Below are 20,823 nucleotides of genomic sequence, written 5' to 3' on the forward strand. Positions count from 1 at the left end.
ATACATCACAGTTGGCATGATCTTCAGATCGTTTGAATACAATCTCATAGTCATATGCTGACAAAACTAGGGCCCATCGCTGCATCCGGGCTGCAGCTAATGTGGGAATAGCCGACTTTGGTCCGAGAATTGACAGCAGAGGTTTGTGATCGGTGACCAAAGTAAACTTCCACCCATATAAGAACTGACGAAACTTCTTTACCCCATAGATGATCGACAGTGCCTCACGCTCAATCTGGGCGTAATTCCTTTCACTAGACGTTAAAGTTCTTGAGGCATAAGCAATGGGCTTTTCTCTGCCGTCATCCATCACATGACTAATGACAGCTCCGAGCCCATAACTGGAGGCATCACAGGCCAGCCTAAGCTCTCTAGTGACGTCATAGTGAACTAGCAGAGAGTCACTTGTAAGGCCTTCTTTTACAGGCATCATAGGCAGGCATCATAGGCAGGCATCATAGGCACTCAGTAGTCCAAACCCATGCCTTTCCCTTCTTCAAAAGATCATGAAGGGGTGCTAGAGTACTCGCTAGGTTTGGAAGAAAGGAATGGTAATATTGGATCATTCCCAGGAATGACCTTAACTCACTGACATCACTTGGTACTGGTGCTTTTCTACCTGCTTCAAGTTTTTCTTCGACTGGCTGTAGTCCAGCTTCACTTATTCGTAGGCCAAGGTAAATTACATCTTTTTTGAGAAATTCGCACTTGGATAGCTTCAAGTGTACATTATATTTGTGCAGGCGTTCTACTACCTCTGAAAGGATTCTCAGATTTTCCTGAGAGTCTGCACCACGTATGAGAATATCATCTTGCTTGCAAACACACCTTTCTACTCCCTGTAATATAAGGTCCATTTTTGCCTGGAAGAGTTTTGGGGAGGATTTAACCCCATAAGGAAGCTTGGTGTAAGAATACAGCCCCTTATGTGTATTTATGGTAAGGTATTCTTGGCTTTCTTTGCCAACACTAAGTTGAGCGTAAGCGTGCGACAAATCAAGTTTGCTAAAAACTTTGGAGCCGCTAAGAGCATTGTACAAGTCCTGTGTAGTTGGAAGAGGGTATGGTTCATCCTCCACTGACTGGTTTATAGTGACCTTATAATCACCGCATATTCTGACTGATTTGTCAGCTTTGGGTACTACTACTACTATTGGGCTTGCCCACTCAGACCTCTCAACCTTCTTTATGACACCATTCTTCTCCAGCTTATCTAGCTCACTCTCAACTGCATCTTTTAAGGCATATGGCACCTTTCTGGGTTTAAAGAAAACAGGTTTTGCCGCTTTTTTAACAGTTATATGGGCTTCCAACCCCTTAGGACCTTCACAACTATCCTCAAAGAGAAAATTGTGCTTTGCAATTAAGTTGTCAAGCTGACTTGTCTTTCCATGAGGTTCTGGGCTTCTAATCTGAAAGATTTTTTCCCAATCCAACTTAATACAACTAAGCCACTCCCTCCCAAGAAAAATTGGTTTCCCTGTGTAATCTGCAACTAACAAGGGTAACGAGTAAGTTTGGCCCTTATACACCACATCACATCTCATTTCTCCACACACATTTACCAGCTCCCCCGTGTAGGTCTTAAGTATAGCGTTTGAAGGTGCAAGGGAGAAGTTACTAAATTTTAGTAAGTAGGTACTCTTACTCATACTTGAGCGATCTGCTACAGTATCCGCTTTCATCTCGCACATACAACCATTGAGTGACATGTTAACTTTGTACCCATGATTCTTCGACACAGTGGTTTCGACAGAAAATATACCCAGTTCATCATATTCATCATTATTTTGCATGTTTTGAATGCTACCCTTAGGCGAAAACGAGTTGACTTTGTTTTCTTCACTTTTAGCACGACATACTGTGGCGATATGCCCTATTTTTGAACACCTAAAACATTTAGCATTTTTAAACTTACAAATATTACAGTTGTGTTTTCCTCCACATCTAAAACATGATTTGTTGGACAAGTGTTCCTTTGCGCTAACTTTCTCAGTTTTAAGTTGGTTAACAGTTTCTCTTTCACTTTCTCCTACGGCAGCAGCAGGGTGAAATTCTTGTGAATTCCTCTCAGCCATCTCCATGGACTTTGCAATCTGACATGCTCGATCAAACGTAAGGTCTTCGGTATTCAGCAACTTGCTTTGTATCTTGACATTGTTGAGACCACAAACAAATTGATCTCTCAGAGCTCTGTCCAAAAACAGTCCACAATTGCAGTGTATAGACAACTTCTTTAATGCAACAATGAAGTCATTCACGGATTCACCTTGCTTTTGATTACGTGTGCCAAAGTGAAAACTTTCGGCAATCTCGAGTGGACGCGGATTGTAGTGTTTTTCCAGACATTCGATTATTTCGGTCAGTGGAATTTCCTTTGGTTTCGTGGGCGCCACAAGATTGCTTAGTGTAGAATAAACTTCTGGCCCAACTTCTGTGAGAAAAATTGCCCTTTGTCTTTCTCTGACCAGTTCGTTGGCCGCCTCTTGACGTTCGCCCGCTCCTTCGACGATACCGTTTACAGTGAAAAACATCTCAACTCTTTCAACATAGGCGCTGAACATCTCTTTCTCGGGACTAAACTCCCCGACTTTATCAAAAGGTGCACTAGCAGCCATCCTCGTCGCCAGGAATGTTGTATTTTAGGATAATCACACTAAGAAAACCACAACAACCACATGGTGTGTTCTCTCTCCTTTATTCGCAATGCATCATGGGTATGATGACGTATGAATACATTACATACATCATTTAAATTTGTACCACTACTGTTGTTATTTGTTTCTTGTTGAAATTAAGAGACAACATTATGTAACTGTGTACATTGCAAGGGTATTTGATGTGACACCTATTGCAGCCTAAAACACCCACAATGATTCCCGATTTCCATTGCAGTGAACCGTTTATATAATAACAAATGCCAAAAATCCAGCATTCTGCTCCAAGAGCAACACTGAAAAAGTGTCTATCTTTTAAGATCAAAACTTGCTCAAGAAATCAAAAGTTTCCATTCAAAACACACCTCAGGGCCAGATCTTGCTGTTTGGCTGGAAAGTGCCTTCTCACTTTATCCGCTAGCCCTTGTTCCTCCCTTTGACGAAAGCTAGTGTCGCAAACACAGCCTTTGCCTCGCTTATGACCGAAAATAATTCTGTGAAATTCCACCACAACTCGAGAAGGGAACTAATTTAATTTAATTTACTCCATTTTCACTGCATTATTTGCAGTGGGGAAGGACTAGAAAGGAACATACGAACCATTCGTGCCAGTCCACCCTCCCACCCATCCCAATCCAGAGGAGGACATCCATCACACAGTATTCTCGTGTGGGGGAAATTTACGTCTCCTACCCCAACCCTGCAGGAGACGGGACCTCCATTTATTCGTCCCTATCCGAGAAGACTAGAATATCTAACCATTTCTTGATGTTATAGAAAGGAAGAAAATTCTTCTCAATTATTTTAAAACCTTGACTGTTGGTCTGGCCGGGGCTCGAACCCTCGACCTCCCGCACAACAGTCCAGCGCTCTATCTATTGAGCTAGCCGGGAGGCGGTTTTTGAGCTAAAGGGGAGGCGGTTTCTAAATGTGAACACTTCACATTTCCATTTTGACAAATTATTAGAATCCTGTCGGACTACCCAGTCCTACCAGCAAAATATCACATCCCTCGAGACTTTTGCCACTCAAAACTGGCCCAAAAAGCCTTGGTAGGTCCTAGTAGCCATCCACAGATGGGCCAGAGAGACGACTTCACTTGTGAACTCGCCAAACTTGCATGAAAGCATTTTGGCGCTCCAGTCTACATGAAACTACCTGTCACCTCTGTTTTCTTTCAGAGGCTTGCCTCTACCCACATTCCAGCTTAATGATGCTGTCCTGAGAGCTTCTGTAGAAAGAAAATGGTTCGAAAAACACTTATAAACGCGAGAAAACGAGTAGATTTGAACGCATCCAAACACGAGCGGTTGATCTAGGTCACATGACCCCAAAGTCTGAGCCCATGGTGTCTCAAAACCGCAAATATTGTAAGGGATACTTCATATAACGACAAAAAAGTGAGCTTAAGTTTTGTATGGCCAAATGATTAGGTTCTGTCTGCTGGGAAAGGGTTAAATGCTTCTATTTTGACAAGTGTTTTAAAAGAGCACATAAATTTCGCGAACATATCACGGTTCTTTCGGATGAAAGGCCCAATAAAGCAAGGTATCTAACAACCCTCAAGCAAAAGGAAGCCTTCGCCGTCACAACCAAGTACATACTAGTGAAAAGTCTTTTAAGTGCAAAGTTTGCAGCAAGCTAAGTGCTTTAGCCAAAAAACCTTCGCAAACATCACAGGGTACATACTGGAGAGAAGCTTTTTCGATGCAAGTATTGCAATAAGTGCTTTAGCGAAGCAGGAAGCCTTCGTAAACATCACAGGGTACATAATGGAGAAAGGCCTTTTACTTGCAACGTTTGCAATAAGTGCTTTAGCCAAGGAGGAACACTTCGAATACAAAACAGGGTACATACTGAAGAAAAGCCTTTTAAGTGCAAAGTTTGCAATGAGTGCTTTAGCCAAGCAGGAACACTTCGAAAACATGACAGGGTACATACTGGAGAAAAACCTTTTAAGTACAAGCTTTGCAGCAATTGCTTTAGCCATGCGGGAGACCTTCGAAAACATGACCGGGTATATACTGGAGAAAAGCCTTTACAGTGCAAGGTTTGCGACAAGTCCTTTAGCCAAGCAGGACACCTTCGCCATCACAACAAAGTACACTTGGGTGGAGAGTTCAGCTGCTGGATTTGTCAGGTGTTATTTCGTACTGAGGAAGCCCTCCATGTGCATTACGATGATCATATGAAACAAGCACCTCGCACAATTGGTTAAGTTAAGGAGTTCTACGTTTTAGAGACAAGGTTTGGTGTTGTGTTCTCCTTTCAAGTATAACAAGCTCTGAACTGTTATGTTTAACTCTTTTTTATCTTTTGTTTATAATAATATTTTCTTACATAAGCTTTGTACCATGGAAAACTTGGCTAATCGCAATAAGACAAATGAATAAAGGAGGTAAGTTTCTAAAGAAACTGTGGTGCTGCGTCGGTGGGTGTAACAAGGTAATCTGGTTATATTAACTAAGGGCCTGTTCGCAGTACGCGAATTTTTGTTTGTTTTGCGAATAAATCTGTCAACGCGAAACCATTTCAGTGCAAACATCTTTTTGATCCACCAACAGTTTCGCAAGTGCCACCAAACCTCATAGATGCCGTCAACTAGATTTGGATGCCAATCCCAGAATACTTCAGACATTCAATTGAAAATTTCTTTAAATGCATAGTGAAATATTAAAATTTTCAGCTGAAAAATTCTCTTCATAACATATGTCATCAAAAGTTACTAAGACTAAAATTTTCTAGAGATATTCGTTGTTTGCTTTATCAGATTTGAGTAAAGAGATATTTTAAATTTCTTTTGCTAAGCTTTGAAGCAAAGAAATTCAACTAAATTTAAGGTGTCACTTCTTGAACAGAAATTTCTGGATTGTCACCATTGGACTCTTACATTTCAAGTCATTTCTGTTTGCCTAAGGATCGTAATCTGCAAGTCCTATTGAAGAAAGGTACAATCACCCCCAGAAATCTTTCACCCCCGAATCAAAGGCCTCACTTGAATCGGATAGATGACTCAAGAGTAATGACTTATATGAAGACAGTCTTGTTTTCAACCACTCTGTAAACAGCATCATTTAAAAAAGAATAGATATCTGTTAGGAAATTATTAGTAGCGTTTCTACATTTTTGTGTTACTTTCGTCTTGTCTAAGTCTCTTGTCTCGCCAAAGTATGATCCTTCAATTACGAAAAAAAAAAAAAAAAAAAACCAAAATTTAACGAGACATGTACTGGCGCAGTGTAAATTATACAAATCAGGTACAAAAGGCGTACGTCAGCCGTGGAAGTTTTAGGGCCCCTCTTTTAAGAATAGCTTCCTGATCAAAGAAACACGTTAACAGCAAAAATATAATATATATATTTTTGCTTGCATATCTATGTCGATAGAGCTTACCCAGGCTTTTTGTAGGATTGGAAGAGCATTAAAATCCGAAAATATGAAACCTCAGGAGTCTAATATTAAAATAAATATAATTTCCTTTCGGTGGTTGAACATAATAGCGGAAAATCATGCATGAAGTTATATTAGAGACTTTCCCTTGTAGTCGAGAGCTTGTGGCGTTGATTGCGTTCAGTTCAGTTGCAATGAAAGACAAATAAATTAACTTTCTAACTTTCCTTTCTTAAGGCCGACGGAGGAGCCATTTCAGCCTTGTCAAACAATGATAATATATTACAAAAAACAGATAGCATGTTTGCAGAACCGAATCATTTTTAACATACCTTCAATATAGACGCAAAGTTTGGTTCTGGATGAACAGACCTTTCTCTTTTGCATCGTAAACCAAAATCTACGTTAGGAAGAATCTAAGATGAATAACTTTATCGAGGTAGATCCGTCTACAGTGTGATGAAAGCCTCTAGAGCCAACAAAAGACGAGAAACGAAGATATGAATAATCAACGCACATATTATTTTAAGACATTGACATTGTAAATGGAAAGAATGTTTCTGCTTCGCTATCCCTCAGCTCATACACCTTTCTTAACTCAATAATTGGGTATTTCTGTTATGAATCTACCTTACCAAGTCACAACGACAATAAATTGGCCTTTGTGCTGACTTAAATCTTAATTCAAGTTTTGATATTTCGTTGTGATGTTCACGTGATGTCCACATGGGTTTCCCTCAAGATAGAAAGAGGTAAAGTGATGCATCAGCAAATCGAAAGAACCTGTGATGTATGACTTGACTTGTAAAAGCGAAGTCAAGGCCGAACTGATATATAACAACTTGTTTACGGAACATTCCATCAGCAAGCTAATCTATTTGCTTGGCCATCAAAAAATGTCAAAATGTAAAGTAGGCCATTTCCCGAGATGCCGAACACCTCTGTCTACATAATTATATATTAAACAAAGAGATGAAGAAAATAAAAGAAAACTTACGCAAGTAAATTCTGTGCTTTTTTTTTAGCAAACCCATTGGGCATCAGAGCCAGCTTCCGTGATACCTTCAAAAGAGAGCACCCTATCTGCTATTAAATATTTGAACAAAAAGCAGAATGAATTTTACAAGGAGTCAAATTTTTTTTGATTTTTGACAAAGACTTCTTTTTATAGTTGTTTTCTTTGAAGGCCTTATATCTTGACATGCTTTCATTTGCCCTAATTAGCGATTTTATAATGGTTCGAAAATTCTCGTTTTAAACAAATTCCAAACGTTGAAAAAGTAAAACGTGAATCGATTTTAAGGCTTCAGCGGTACTTTCATTTGTTAGTTATGTTTAGCGAAAAACAACATTCTGAGCTCATTCTCAAATTTTCGAAAGGTTTTTAGGTTTGAAAAGTGTGTTGGTGGATGGCGGTTTTGTGTTCGCGGAGGGATTTGCGACGAAGCTCTATGTTCCTTCCCATTCCTGCTAGCTACCAAGGCTCAAAGAAAGTTCAAAATTTCAACCAGTTTCATAATGCTTGTAATTCTATGGTACTTCAGAGTAGAGGCAATCTTAAACTTAAAATGTTCTGTCTAAGGTAATATGGAGACAATACATGTATCAAAGTCCAGTCCAGTGAAAATTTCTTCTGAATTGTACCGCGAGGAAACTGGATTCTGACCGCCTCGTAAAATCAAAATCAAACACGGTCCGTGTGTGTCATGATGCTAACTTGTTCCTTGAAAATTGTACCTCTCATTCAGGTAAGCTTCAGTTTTACACTCACATTTGTTAGGTGAGAGAGAATTGTAGCTAAAGTAGTTGATAACGAGTTCTGTTTACTCAACATGTAGGTCTCACCTAACGTTTGACTAATTCATATATCTTATTAAACGTTTTGTTGTGTAGTATCGCTGATTATTATCCAACTACACTCTGACGAGTACAAATAACGCCATAGACAAGTACAAATATCACGCGGTATTTGTACTCGTCTATTGTAGAGTACCGGTTAAACAGGTTTTCTCGCATCGCGCAAGCGAAGAATTTAATTAGTTAAGAAAAAAAAAATTAGTGGCGGACAATCTGAATCATATTTCCGACGACGAAGAGTCAGAGTGGTTAGTAAATATAGATCCAAGTTTATTACATGAATCGAACGAAGAAAAACAGCTTGATGACCAGAAAATTTCTTCATTTAATGAAGAAAATAGAAACAGCAGCACAACAAAGCGCTGAATTCCGTTCCACTTGGTAGACTTTTGTCACGCACTCCCCATAAATAAACATCCGCGAATAATAGTTTGGCGTGTTATTTGTATTTTGACTCGCCCTACGGGCTCGTCAAAATACGGCACAACTCGTAAAAATACTCAGCGATACTACACAACAAAACGTCTAATAAGATATACGTATTTTTACGAGTAAAAGTACTCAGCGATACTACACAACAAAACGTCTAATAAATTATTTATTATTTAACACGCCAAAATGTTATTTCTGGGCGGGCCAATTTCGCGGCTTTTTATTTACGAGGAATGCGTGACAGAAGTATGCGCAGCGGAACGGAATTGGAGGGTTGTCGTGTTGCTGTTTCTATTTTCTTCAATAAATGAAGACATTTCCAGGTCGTTTAGTTTAATTTTTTTCGTTCGATTTATCCCAAAGACTTGTATCCATATTTTTCAGTCATTCTGACTCTTCCTTGTCAGAAATATGATTTAAATTGTCCGCCCTTTTGTTTTCGTAACTTCAATCCAATTCTTCGCTTGCGGGATGCGAGAAAACCTGTCTAACCGGTTCTTTGGAGTACAAATACCGCGTGATATTTGTGCTCGCCTATAGCATTGTTTGTATTCTACGGAGTGTAGTTGGTTAATGAGTTGGAACAAGGGTCGTGGAGTATCTGGATCATCATCCAGAAAGCTTCTGTTTAAGATCATTTTATTTGCTTAAATAATTCATTTGGTTTTTTGCGCTTTGTTGTTTCTTGTTTGTTTGTTCGTTTGTTGTCTTCAAGGGGCAGTTAATGTCTGTTTATTAAAAGTCATAGTGTCTCAAATCACTTTGTTTTATTGCAATATTTTGTTGCAAGCAACAAATTTGTAACATCGAATGTGGAGGCCTGAACTGCATAACTTCAGGACTGGAAAATATGTACACTTGCATTCCATCAACTGACAGTTCTTTGAAATGGAAAGTCTGTCTGTATGTTTTTGTTTGCTTACCTGGTAATACATGCTTGCCTTTTCAAAACTATTTTGCAAGGACAAACCACACTTTTAATACAAGGAACAGATATTTACCAGTTGAACTTCCAAAAATTTTAAGACCATGATAAGGGACAGTGTTCATTACACATTGTCACTTAATGTGTTCATTTTAAAATGTCAGACTAGATTTTTTTCCCTTTTTTTGGTCTTGGTAATTGTTTCACAGCAAACATCTCTTAAGCAATGAAAGGGATGATGTTTTGTGATTGAGTAATGTGCAGTGTTTCAGTATGTACAAGTATGCACTGCAGACCAACTTTGGATTTTTCAGAGAATCTTTTGACACTCACAAATAAGAAGTGGGAAATGTGATGGCTCTGATATCAGGCCATACAATGTTCAACACCTTTTTTGTTTAGGACCCCAAAATATTTTATTTTGTTTTGTTTTGATGATGAAGTATGATGTTGATTTGTGTATTTTAAGATTCCTTGACCATTTATATTTTGTAGTTTATATTTTGTAACTTGTTATAATAAACAACTACTGTACATGTTTTGGTTCTTAATTTTACTTTTTACTGTTCAACACTTTGAAGAAAGAGTTTTTAATTTCATAGTATATCCAGTGTGATTGTTTGATAATATTCTTGTAATAAGAGAAGCAAATTGAGCCCTGGGTCTTTTTGATAGAGCGTGAGCATGATCAATTGTTTGTTAGAGGCAGACCTAAGATATCACAATCGATTTTTTGTGAGAGGCAGACCTATAAAAACCACAATTAAAGTACTGCCATGGACCACTTTCTTTAATGGCTGCTGGATTGATATTCTTTTGTTTAAATTTAAATTAGCCCTTCTAGCCTCACTTGAGATAATGTATTCTTTTGAATTTTGTACTGGAGAACGAGGCCAGAAGGGCTAATTTAAATTTAAACAAAAGAATATTAATCTGGCAGCCATCTATGAAAGTGGTCTATGTTGTGCCTACAATACCACATAAAGAGACCTTTTAGTAATTAACAATTGCCAAGACATCTAAATATAAAGTTTCTCTCCACTGCAAGGGTGAAGAGAACTCTACCTAGTAAATTGCAAAACATAATCTCACTACCTAATCTTAAGAAACTTCTCACACTTTATTTCTGTAATTAATAATGTCCTCAACACAAAGCAGATTATAATTCTTCTCTTGTTAGGACAAATATTACACACAAAAATCATGCAATTTATTTGCTGATCAACCTGTATTAAGTGGTGAACCATTGTGTACTGTGGCCAGCTTACCATTCCTGATGAGCGCAGAGATTGGGAAGGCAAAACAGGCATATGGGCGTATGGCCCCTGGCTTTTAAAAGTATGGGTCATTTTTAAAAAGTATGAGCCATTGTAGTGATGGGGTGGGCTAGAAGAAAAGACACGTGGGTATTTTTTTTCAGTGAGGTCACTTCCGATAGCACATCAGTTTTACAGTACCTTGCAAGTAGATCGTGATGAAATTTTGTGGGCCGAGGCCAGGAACGTGTTCGATAATTGAGTCAGTTTGCTAGACATAACGTCTCGTAGTCACGTTCGACGCACTAAAAACTACTATAAAACGAATACAAGAATTGTAAAAACGTGTAAAATGGTATATAAAAAGTCACTTGTAAAAATGTAGCGGAATTCCAAATCGATTTCGATCAATTACGATCCTCATCAGTAGTACTCCGCCATGTTTAAAATACTCATAAAAGTATTTTAAACATGGCGGAGTACTACTGATGAGGATCGTAATTGATCGAAATCGATTTGGAATTCCGCTACATTTTTACAAGTGACTTTTTATATACCATTTTACACGTTTTTACAATTCTTGTATTCGTTTTATAGTAGTTTTTAGTGCGTCGAACGTGACTACGAGACGTTATGTCTAGCAAACTGACTCAATGCAAGTAGATCGTAATGAGAAAATTGAGGTGTCACTTGAAATAGTTAAAAAAACACCTAACATCTGTCCACTTCAGGTGAAAAGCAATCACTGCACTATGCAGTACCATCTTAAGAGCCTGTTTTTATCCTTACTCTGTTGGAACAATTTTGTTTTTTCAATTGTAAACTGATGATTGTGCAGACTCAATCCAATCCAGGGCTCCAACTGAAAAATGGTCAACTCAAAAAGTTAGGCAGTTAAGACTGGATATGTATACTCCTGCTGCATCTCACATATTTATGAGTCGGGCTTGTTGAACGAGGGAAAGATGATTCAAGAATGTACTGACTAATTACACTCAACCACCAATAATCAATTGGTAACTGTTGTGTCGGTCACATGACCTGAGGGGGTAATGACACGTGGAGCGAGGAGCGAGGGATGTCGATTGAATTCGTTTGTTGTTAGTTATCTTATATGTGATTAAAGAGGCGTAGTTACTGACGGAATACAACACTGGCGACGAGGATGTTCAGTACCTTCGCATAAATTAACATGGCAGCGGCAAGTGTTGAATTCGGAAGAATTTTGCCGTTCGACTGTAAAGGCGCGATTACCTCAGTTGCTCCTCGGTGGAAAAAGTGGAAAAAATCTTTTGAATATTACCTCTTAGCAAAAGGAATCACCAACAGCGCTCGGAAAAAAAGGTTTGCTGTTACACTGCGCTGGCAGTGAAGTGCAAGAATTATTCGAAACCCTGCAAGATCCAGGACCGCCGGCAGATGTAGGTGAGGACAATGCTGACGAATATCAGAAAGCCGTACGCACACTTGATGCTCATTTTAGTGCGCGGTTAAATGAGCCATACGGAAGACGCGTCTTCAGAAATCTCAAACATAAGGGAGGAGAGACGGTCGATCAATTTATTACTCGGTTACGACACCAAGCGGAAAATTGTAATTGGGATAACGCAGACGAGCCGATTCGCGATCAGGTCATCGACAAGTGCAGATCAGACGACTTGCGGCGGAAACTATTGTTAAAGGGAACCCATCTGACTCTGGAAAAGGTGCAAGAAATCGCTCGATCTTTTGAGGCAGTAGATATTCAGTTGAAAACGATGACTGGTGTGGAAGATGATCGTCAACAAGTTAACCGTATCGAACGGGGAGAAACCGCTGTCCAGTTCAAACGAAGAGAAACGAAAGCTAAATGTTATCGTTGTGACAGAGAGGGTCATTTTAGTCGTGACAGTTGTTGTCCAGCAAGAAATGCCGAGTGTCAGAGGTGTCACAAGATAGGACATTTTGCTAAGGTTTGCCAGACCAAAACTGTCGCCAGAAACAAAAGATTTTCTCCACGAGATGTGCCAGACAAAAGGAGATCGAATGTGAACTCGATTGATGATGACAGCTTGAGAGTTGAGAGCGACGATGACGAGTACGCATTCACTGTGGGCAGAGGAAGTACAGGTGGGATCATAAATGTGTTAGTTGGAGGGATTTCTGTGCGAATGCTTATTGACTCTGGGGCAAGCACTAATGTGATTGATAAAGGAACATGGGAGGAGTTAAAATCCCAGAGGATTGAATGCAAATCCTATAGGTGCAAAAAGAAGCTGTATGCTTATGGGAGTAGTGTGCCTTTAAAAGTTATCGGTTGTTTCGAAGCAAGAGTAGTCCTGGGTGACAAAGTTTGTGAGGCACAGTTTGTAGTGATTGATGGGACAGGACAACCCCTGTTGGGGAGAAGTACAGCAATCAAGCTTGGAGTGCTTCAGATAGGAAGTTCCATAAACTCTGTGAGCAGTGACATCATAGAAGAATTCAAAGATTGCTCTGCAGGAGTAGGAAAGCTAAAAGGATATCAGCTTAAGTTGCATATAAAAGAGAATGTGGCACCTGTGGTTCAGCCTCTGCGCAGACCACCATTCAATCTTAGAGAAAAAATCGAGAAGAAATTAGACGAGCTTGAGAACATGGACATCATTGAGAAAGTAAACAGTCCATCTCAGTGGGTCAGCCCTGTAGTTGTAGTCCCAAAACCCAATGGGGAAGTGTGACTTTGTGTAGACATGAGACAAGCAAATTGTGCTGTAGAACGTGAACGATACCCTATTTCAACCATTGATGAAGTGCTTCAAGACATGAACAACAGTAAAGTGTTCAGCAAGCTAGACTTAAGATGGGGGTACCATCAAATTGAATTATCTGAAGATTCCCGTGACATTACCACATTCATCACACACAAAGGTCTGTACCGATATAAAAGATTGATGTTTGGGATATCAGCAGCTCCGGAGAAATACCAGCAGGTTATCCAGTAGACATTACAAGGTATTGAAGGGTGCAACACATGGCCAGCATGATGAACGTCTGCGAAAAGTGATGATGTGTGTACGTGAATGTGGTCTTACCCTCAACGTAGAAAAGTGCCAATTCTCCATGAGTCAGTTGACATTCATGGGCCATGTCCTGTCAAGTCGAGGAGTGGGTGTGGCCGTTGGCAAAGTGAAGGCAGTAGTCAAAGCAAGAGAACCAGAATCGGTTTCAGAAGTCAGGTCATTCTTAGATCTAGTAAATTACAGTGGAAGGTTTATTCCAAATCTTGCGACACTGTCAGAGCCACTGCGAAGACTGACAAAGAAGGATGTTGTGTTCGAATGGGGATCAGAGCAAGCAGCAGCATTTCAGAAGCTGCAAAATGAACTGGCTCGAGCAGAGGCTCTTGGATATTAGGACAAAGATGCTGAGACTCGTGCAATCACTGATGCAAGTCCTGTGGGTTTGGGCGCCGTTCTTGCTCAAAAACAACAAGGAGAGTTCAGGGTCATTATGTATGCTAGTCGAAGTCTAACAGATGCAGAACGCAGATACAGCCAGACAGAGCGCGAGGCGCTGGCGATTGTATGGGCTTGTGAACGGCTCCACACTTACCTATATGGGATCAAGTTTCACCTTGTAACCGATCACAAGCCTTTGGAATGTTTGTACTCAAAGAAGTCGAGACCCTGCCCGCATTTAGCGCTGGGTACTGTGTATGCAAGTTTTTGACTACACCATTGAATACAAGCCTGGTAGCGAGAACATAGCAGATTCCCTGTCTCGACTGAGCTGTTACCACAGTCTGGACGAGGAGAAAACGAGGAACATTGTAGAAGAATATGTACAGTTTATAGCCCAGACAGCCACCCCAAAAGCCATGACAACACGAGAAGTAGAGGAACATTCCCACCGTGATGCTGAACTGAGTGAAGTAAGGCGATGCATTCGTGAGGGTGTCTGGAACAACAAAGAATGTGTCAAATATATTCCAGTAAAAGACGAACTGTGTGCCATCGGCAAAGTCGTTTTGCGTGGAACTCGCATTGTTATTCCCCAAACTCTGAGACAACAAGTACTAGCTATTGCGCAAGAAGGACATGTTGGAATTGTTGCTACGAAACTGAGACTGAGGACTAAAGTGTGGTGGCCCGGTATTGACAAAGACGCTGAACAATATGTAAGATCATGTCATGGATGTCAATTAGTTGGACAAGCAACTCCACCGGAGCCTTTGATGCCTACTGAACTGCCGCTTAGCAAATGGCAGGACTTATCCTTGGATCTCCTAAGACCGATGCCAACAGGAGAGTACCTGCTTGTTGTCATTGACTATTATTCTAGGTACTATGAAGTGGAAATCTTGATGTCAGTTACTGCATCCCAGGTTATCTCACGCCTCGAGACGATATTCGCTGTTCATGGCCTGCCAGTAACCATAACGAGCGACAACGGACCACAATTCCGGTCTGAAGAGTTTGAGTATTTTCTTGTTGATAATGGTATCTTACACCGCAAGGTTACGCCACAATGGGCACAGGCAAATGGCGAAGTAGAGCGTCAAAACCGAAGCCTACTCAAGAGCATGAGAATCGCACAAGCAGAAGGAAAAAATTGGAGGAAAGAGCTCTTTCATTACCTCGCTACATACAGAACAACGCCGCACACCGTCACAGGAGTTTCCCCTGCGGAGTTATTATTTGGTCGGAAGATCCGCACAAAGATGCCTGAGTTGCACGAACCTACCATAAATAACGATGAGCTACGAGATCGTGACTGGGAAAAGAAAATAAAAGCGAAGACATATGCAGATGAACGAAGGGGTGCTCAACCAAACGACCTTCAGACTGGTGACCAAGTGCTTCTAAAGAAGAAAAAGTCAGACAAATTGTTAGCAAAATTTGAAAGTGAGCCTTACGAAATCATTGAAAAGAAGGGCAATAGTGTTGTGGCACAGTCACCTGAGAAAGTTCAATACCAGAGGAACGTCACAGAAGTAAAGAAGTTTACCCCCAGAGATGAACAATGTGTTGACAGTGATCATCAGTTTGAGTTACAATAGGACAATGAATTAGAGCAGAGGCCGCAACGGGATAGGCATCCCCCAGATCGCTATGGTGAATGGGAGTAACCCAGAAAGAAAACTGACATGATAGTAGCCTCTTACAGGCTTGAACCTCGTTGTGATTTTTTTTTTCAAAAAAAAAAAACAAAAAAAAAACAGTGCGAACAATGGAGATAAGGACATTAGCCGTGTAAAGCTAAAAAAATAACTCTGGACATAGTTGCAGTTGCGTTGATCGTATGATCTAGTTTAAGACTAAGTTTTTCTTTTTTTCGTTAAGAAAAGAAGGGATGTTGTGTCGGTCACATGACCTGAGGGGGTAATGACACGTGGAGCGAGGAGCGAGGAATGTCAATTGAATTCGTTTGTTGTTAGTTATCTTATATGTGATTAAAGAGGCGTGGTTACTGACGGAATGCAACAGTAACAAATAATCAAATGAACAATAATAATAATAATTATTATTATTGTAATAATGATGATGATAACAATGTTAATAATAATGGTAACTTATAGGGGCTAGCTCAAGGACCTCACTGTTCTTCTGTTGATAAATTCTCTAGGCTCCAATAATAATAAATCTAGGCTTTTTTTTTAAATTTTAACCTTGATTTTTCCAATTAATTATAAGTTGTTAAAATCTTATTTCACTGCAGTTCCATTTTTGGGGGACCTTTTTCCATACAGCAAGGCATTCCGTGTTGTGGGTAGCCTGCAGTACCGGCGTATTTTGGGCGCACGAGTGCACATTTTCGTATTAGGCCGCCATCTTAGATTTGGTACCTGTGGAGGATTGGGGCGAGGAAATATTTGCCGAGGGAGTAGGTGTTCAGTGGAAAAATGGGCAGCGGGGGAGAGGGAGGGGAAGGACAAAATGTGCACTCGTGCGCCCAAAATACGCCGGCACTGCAGGCTACGTTGTGGGTTAATCCGCCATTCAGCCGTTCCACCCTTCCATTAGTCTGCTGTAAAGTCAAGGTATCGTATTCCGGACCTGATGCTCGCTTCGCAAATTTAGCGGCTCTTTTGAGCATTTGTCGTTGATTGAAATGTTGAAGTGTTCTATAGTCGAATGAATAAATTTTTCGTCAAAGTTTCCACGATGCGCAGATCAAAACCATTTAGGAAAATTATTTTTTTCAATTTCATCCCGGAGACGCCGTTGTGAGCTTATATTTTGCGGTGTTACAGCAAGAACTGAAAAATTATATCTTCGGATCTACTGGGCGCAACTCACTGATTCGAACGGTAAAATACTCTCTCTTCAAAGAGGAAATTTTTCCTTTTAAGTTTCCACGATGCACCGATGACACCTTTTGAGACATTTCTGCAAGGTAAAGCTTTGTTTTTTCAAACGCCATCCTGAAATAATTGTGATGATGCTGAGATGCCTATCATTTTCTATAGTATTTTCTCTGTAGCAACGGGAAACCGTATGATCCCTTGCTAACTCCGAGTAACATTCTAAGCGATCTGAAGAGATCATCAGCAAGCGTTGAACGACCGAATATGTACCGAAATAGAAGATGTACCCTTGAAAAAAGACAAACGAAAAAAACCAACAAAAAACTTTATATCAGCAGAAGGACATTTCATGTTTCACTACATGGTGATCTAGTGTGCGAAACAAATTAATGCTCTTCTCTTTATCGTGGCTTGACTACTGAGTAGCTGTGATAGCATGTGGTTACGTGAATCAATTTAGGGTTCCGATACACAACTTCTGTCGACGTCTGCACCCTCACAATATCTCGTTAATCCATTCGTGGTAGTTTGCACAGTCCAAGGGCAAACTTGCTTTTCAAAAATAAGACAACTTTCAGTGGAGTTTGAATACTTATAAACTGCACTATTGTTATTCTGTTACAGAGAAAGTCAATAAAAGGTTTAAGGCGAGATGTCTCATGAAGCAGAAAAGCCTTTTAAGTGCAAGGTTTGCAGCAAGTGCTTTAGCCAAGCAGGAAACCTTCGCAAACATCATAGGGTACATACTGGAGAAAAGCCTTTTCAATGCAAGGTTTGCGACAAATGCTTTAGCCAAGCAGGAAACCTTCGCCAACACCACAGGATCCATACTGGAGAAAAACCTTTTAAGTGCAAGGTTTGCAGCAAGTGCTTTAGCCAAGCAGGAAACCTTCGTCAACACCGCAGGATCCATACTGGAGAAAAGCCTTTTCAGTGCAAGGCTTGCGGCAAGTGCTTTGGCCGAGCAGAACACCTTTGCCATCACAACAAAGTACACTTGGGCGGAGGGTTTAGTTGCTGGATTTGTCAGGTGTTATTTCATACTGAAGAAGCCCTACATGAGCATTACGATAATCATATGAAACAAGCACTTCGTACAATTAGTTGAGTTAAACAGAGTTATACGCTTTAGAGACAGAGTTTTGTGTTGTGTTCTCCTTTCAAGTATAATAAGCTCTGAACTGTTATGTTTAAGAAAGGAAAGCTTGCAAGTTAATTTATTTGACTTTATCTTTGATTGCGATTGAGCTGACCATAAGCTCTCGACTAAAAAGGGAAAAGTCCCTAATATAATTTCATGCATGATTTTCCGGAATTGTGTTCAACCACCAAAAGGAAATAACATTTATTTTAATGTTAGGCTCCTTGGCTTTTATATTTTCAGATTTTAATACTCTTCCAATCCTAAAAAAAGCCTCGATAAGCTCTACTAACCTAGATATGCAAGCAAGAAATATGTATTATGTTTTTACTGTTAACGTGTTATTTTTTTATCAGGAAGCTACCCTTGAAAGAGGGACCCTAAAACTTCCACGGCTGACGTACGCCTTTTGTACGTGATTGTATAATTTACACTACGCCAGTACATGTCTGGTTAAATTTTCTGTTTCTTTTTATAATAAATAATAATAATGAATAAATGACAATTTATATAGCGCCCTATCCAAAAGCTCTAAGGCGCTTCACAATCAAGATAAAAAGTAAAATAATAACCAAACGTAATCATTCATTAAAATAACGCTTAAAAAGATAAGTTTTAAGATTACGCTTAAAAGTGTTAAGATCTCTACTACATTTTATGGTTTCAGGAATGTCATTCCACAGCTTCGTTGCAGAGACAGAAAAGGCGCGATCGCCATAAGATTTCAACTTGGAGCGAGGAATCACTAACAAGTTCTTACTCGATGATCGCAAAGACCTAGTGGGCTTATAAGTTTCTAACAAGTCACTGATATAACTAGGGCATAAATTATTTAAAGTTTTAAAAGTAAAAAATAATATTTTAAAAACAATCCTCTGCTCCACGGGGAGCCAGTGCAGTTCCCTCAGTAAAGGAGTAACGTGATCATGCTTGCGACTACATAAGATCAGCCGTGCCGCACAATTCTGGGCTAATTGCAATCTATGAACTAAATGTTTCGGAAGACCATACAACAGAGAATTACAGTTGTCTAATCTCCATGTAACGAAGGCGTGTACTAACGCCTTAGTATTACTAACTGTCAAAAACTTTCTAATCCGAAAAATATTCCGGATGTGAAAAAATGCAGATTTACAAATAGCCGAAACTTGACGTTCCATATTTAACTTATTGTCAAAGATTACACCTATGTTCCTGGCATAGTTCGAAGGCTGTATAACAGATCCATCAATCGCTGTAAAAGAAGGAAACCGAGAAGCAGACAGATTGCCCGATCCGATGACCAAAAACTCAGTCTTATCACCGTTAAGTTTGAGTTTGTTCAATGACATCCAAGTTCCATTATCTTGTAGGCAGGCTTCGATTCTCGTAGTGGTAACTGATGAAAACCGAGTCAAGCGAAAAATAAACTCAGTTGACAGTCATCCGCGTAAAAATGGAAGTTCATATCATGTCTTCTTATAATGTCGCCGAGAGGAGACGTATACAGTAAATACAAAATCGGACCTAGAACAGATCGCTGGGGAACTCCAAACATCAGATCAGAGTGAGAAGAATTTGATCCGTTTTTGACTGCGGTCGGTGAGATAAGACTTAAACCAAGAAAGAACCTTGCCTTTGATACCAAACCGAGTATTAAGTCTGTGAAGTAATATACCATGGTCGACCGTGTAATAAAACAACAGTACAACCACGATCCACAGTAGGTAAGATGTCATCATGGACTCTCAGAAGGGCAGTCTCAGTGCTATGCAATTTCTTGTAAGTAGATTGTAATTTCTCATCAAGGTTGTTGTCATCAGTATACTGTGCAACTTGTACCGCAACCGATTTCTCGATCAATTTAGAGACGAACGGAAGGTTAGAAACAGGACGAAAATTCTTAAAATCTTCAGTATCTAAATTAGTCGTCTTTAACAATGGAATAATCAAGGCAGTTTTGAGTGAGTTTGGTGTAAGAGCCTCGTCTTAGGAATGATTTACAATATCAGTTATCACTGGCAGCAACATTGGTAAACATTTAGTTAGCACAGAGGCTGGTAGTGGATCGAGAGCACAACTTTTCACACTGGAGCATTTAATAAAGTTAGCTATAAAGTCGGTGGAAACACGTTGAAAATTCGCAAATTCACAGGGCCGGGATTGAGTCGCAGAGTTATCCAAGTAAGGGAAATTCGGAAATCCAGAACCACGAACAGGTAAACTATCGCTTATACGTCGTATCTTGTTAATAAAGAATGATTTGAACTTTTCAGCTATAGTCATATCAGAACCCACAAAAGGATAGCGTACTATCGGTTTCCTGTATTTAACAACTATTCACCAAAGTGGAGGTGGTTAGTGGTGGATATTACCGAGCCGCGAAGCGGCGAGGTAAATATCCACCGCTAACCACCGACACTGAGGTGAATAGTTGTTTTAGTATATACTCAAACAGTGAGATAATATACACTGCTTCGTCGTTAATTTGAGTGATTTCTTCGCTTGTCACGGATGCAAACCGGGACGCCATTTTTTCCCGAGTTGCTCGGAGGTAAATAGCAAAGGATATTCGGAGTTTGACTAGCCAATCAGAGCGCGCCTTTAACGCTATCCACTGTTTTAGTATATACTAAAACAAATTATTAACTGCTTGAAAAAATGTTTTCTGATCTTCTTGGTTGCTTTCAATTATAGGTGAAAAGTACTTCTCTTTTGCGCAACGAGTCAAGTGATTCACCTCGCGACAATGTTCGGTGTATAATAGATGATTAGCCTGGGTGTTATACACGCGCCATCGTCTTTCCAGTTTTCTTTTCTTTCTCTTTGCAACTTTAATTTCATCCGTAAACCATGCCGCATAAAGGCGAAGAGTAACATTGTCGATTATAGATCAAAGAGTGGAGTTGAATTGATCA

General features: G+C 39.9%; 1 pseudogene across 1 annotated transcript in view; it reads left to right on the forward strand.

Annotated features, from left to right (window-relative positions):
* The window catches only part of LOC111334179 (uncharacterized), a 32,233-nt pseudogene extending 12,742 nt beyond the window's left edge, over positions 1 to 19,491 (forward strand). The window contains exons 3-4 of the transcript XR_015995191.1: positions 4,331 to 4,768; positions 17,451 to 19,491. The product of XR_015995191.1 is annotated as an uncharacterized LOC111334179 (transcript). The remainder of the gene's footprint in view (positions 1 to 4,330; positions 4,769 to 17,450) is intronic.
* The last annotated feature ends 1,332 nt before the right edge of the window (positions 19,492 to 20,823 follow it).

This window comes from Stylophora pistillata, chromosome 14, assembly GCF_964205215.1.
Source record: "Stylophora pistillata chromosome 14, jaStyPist1.2, whole genome shotgun sequence".
NCBI lineage: Eukaryota > Metazoa > Cnidaria > Anthozoa > Scleractinia > Pocilloporidae > Stylophora > Stylophora pistillata.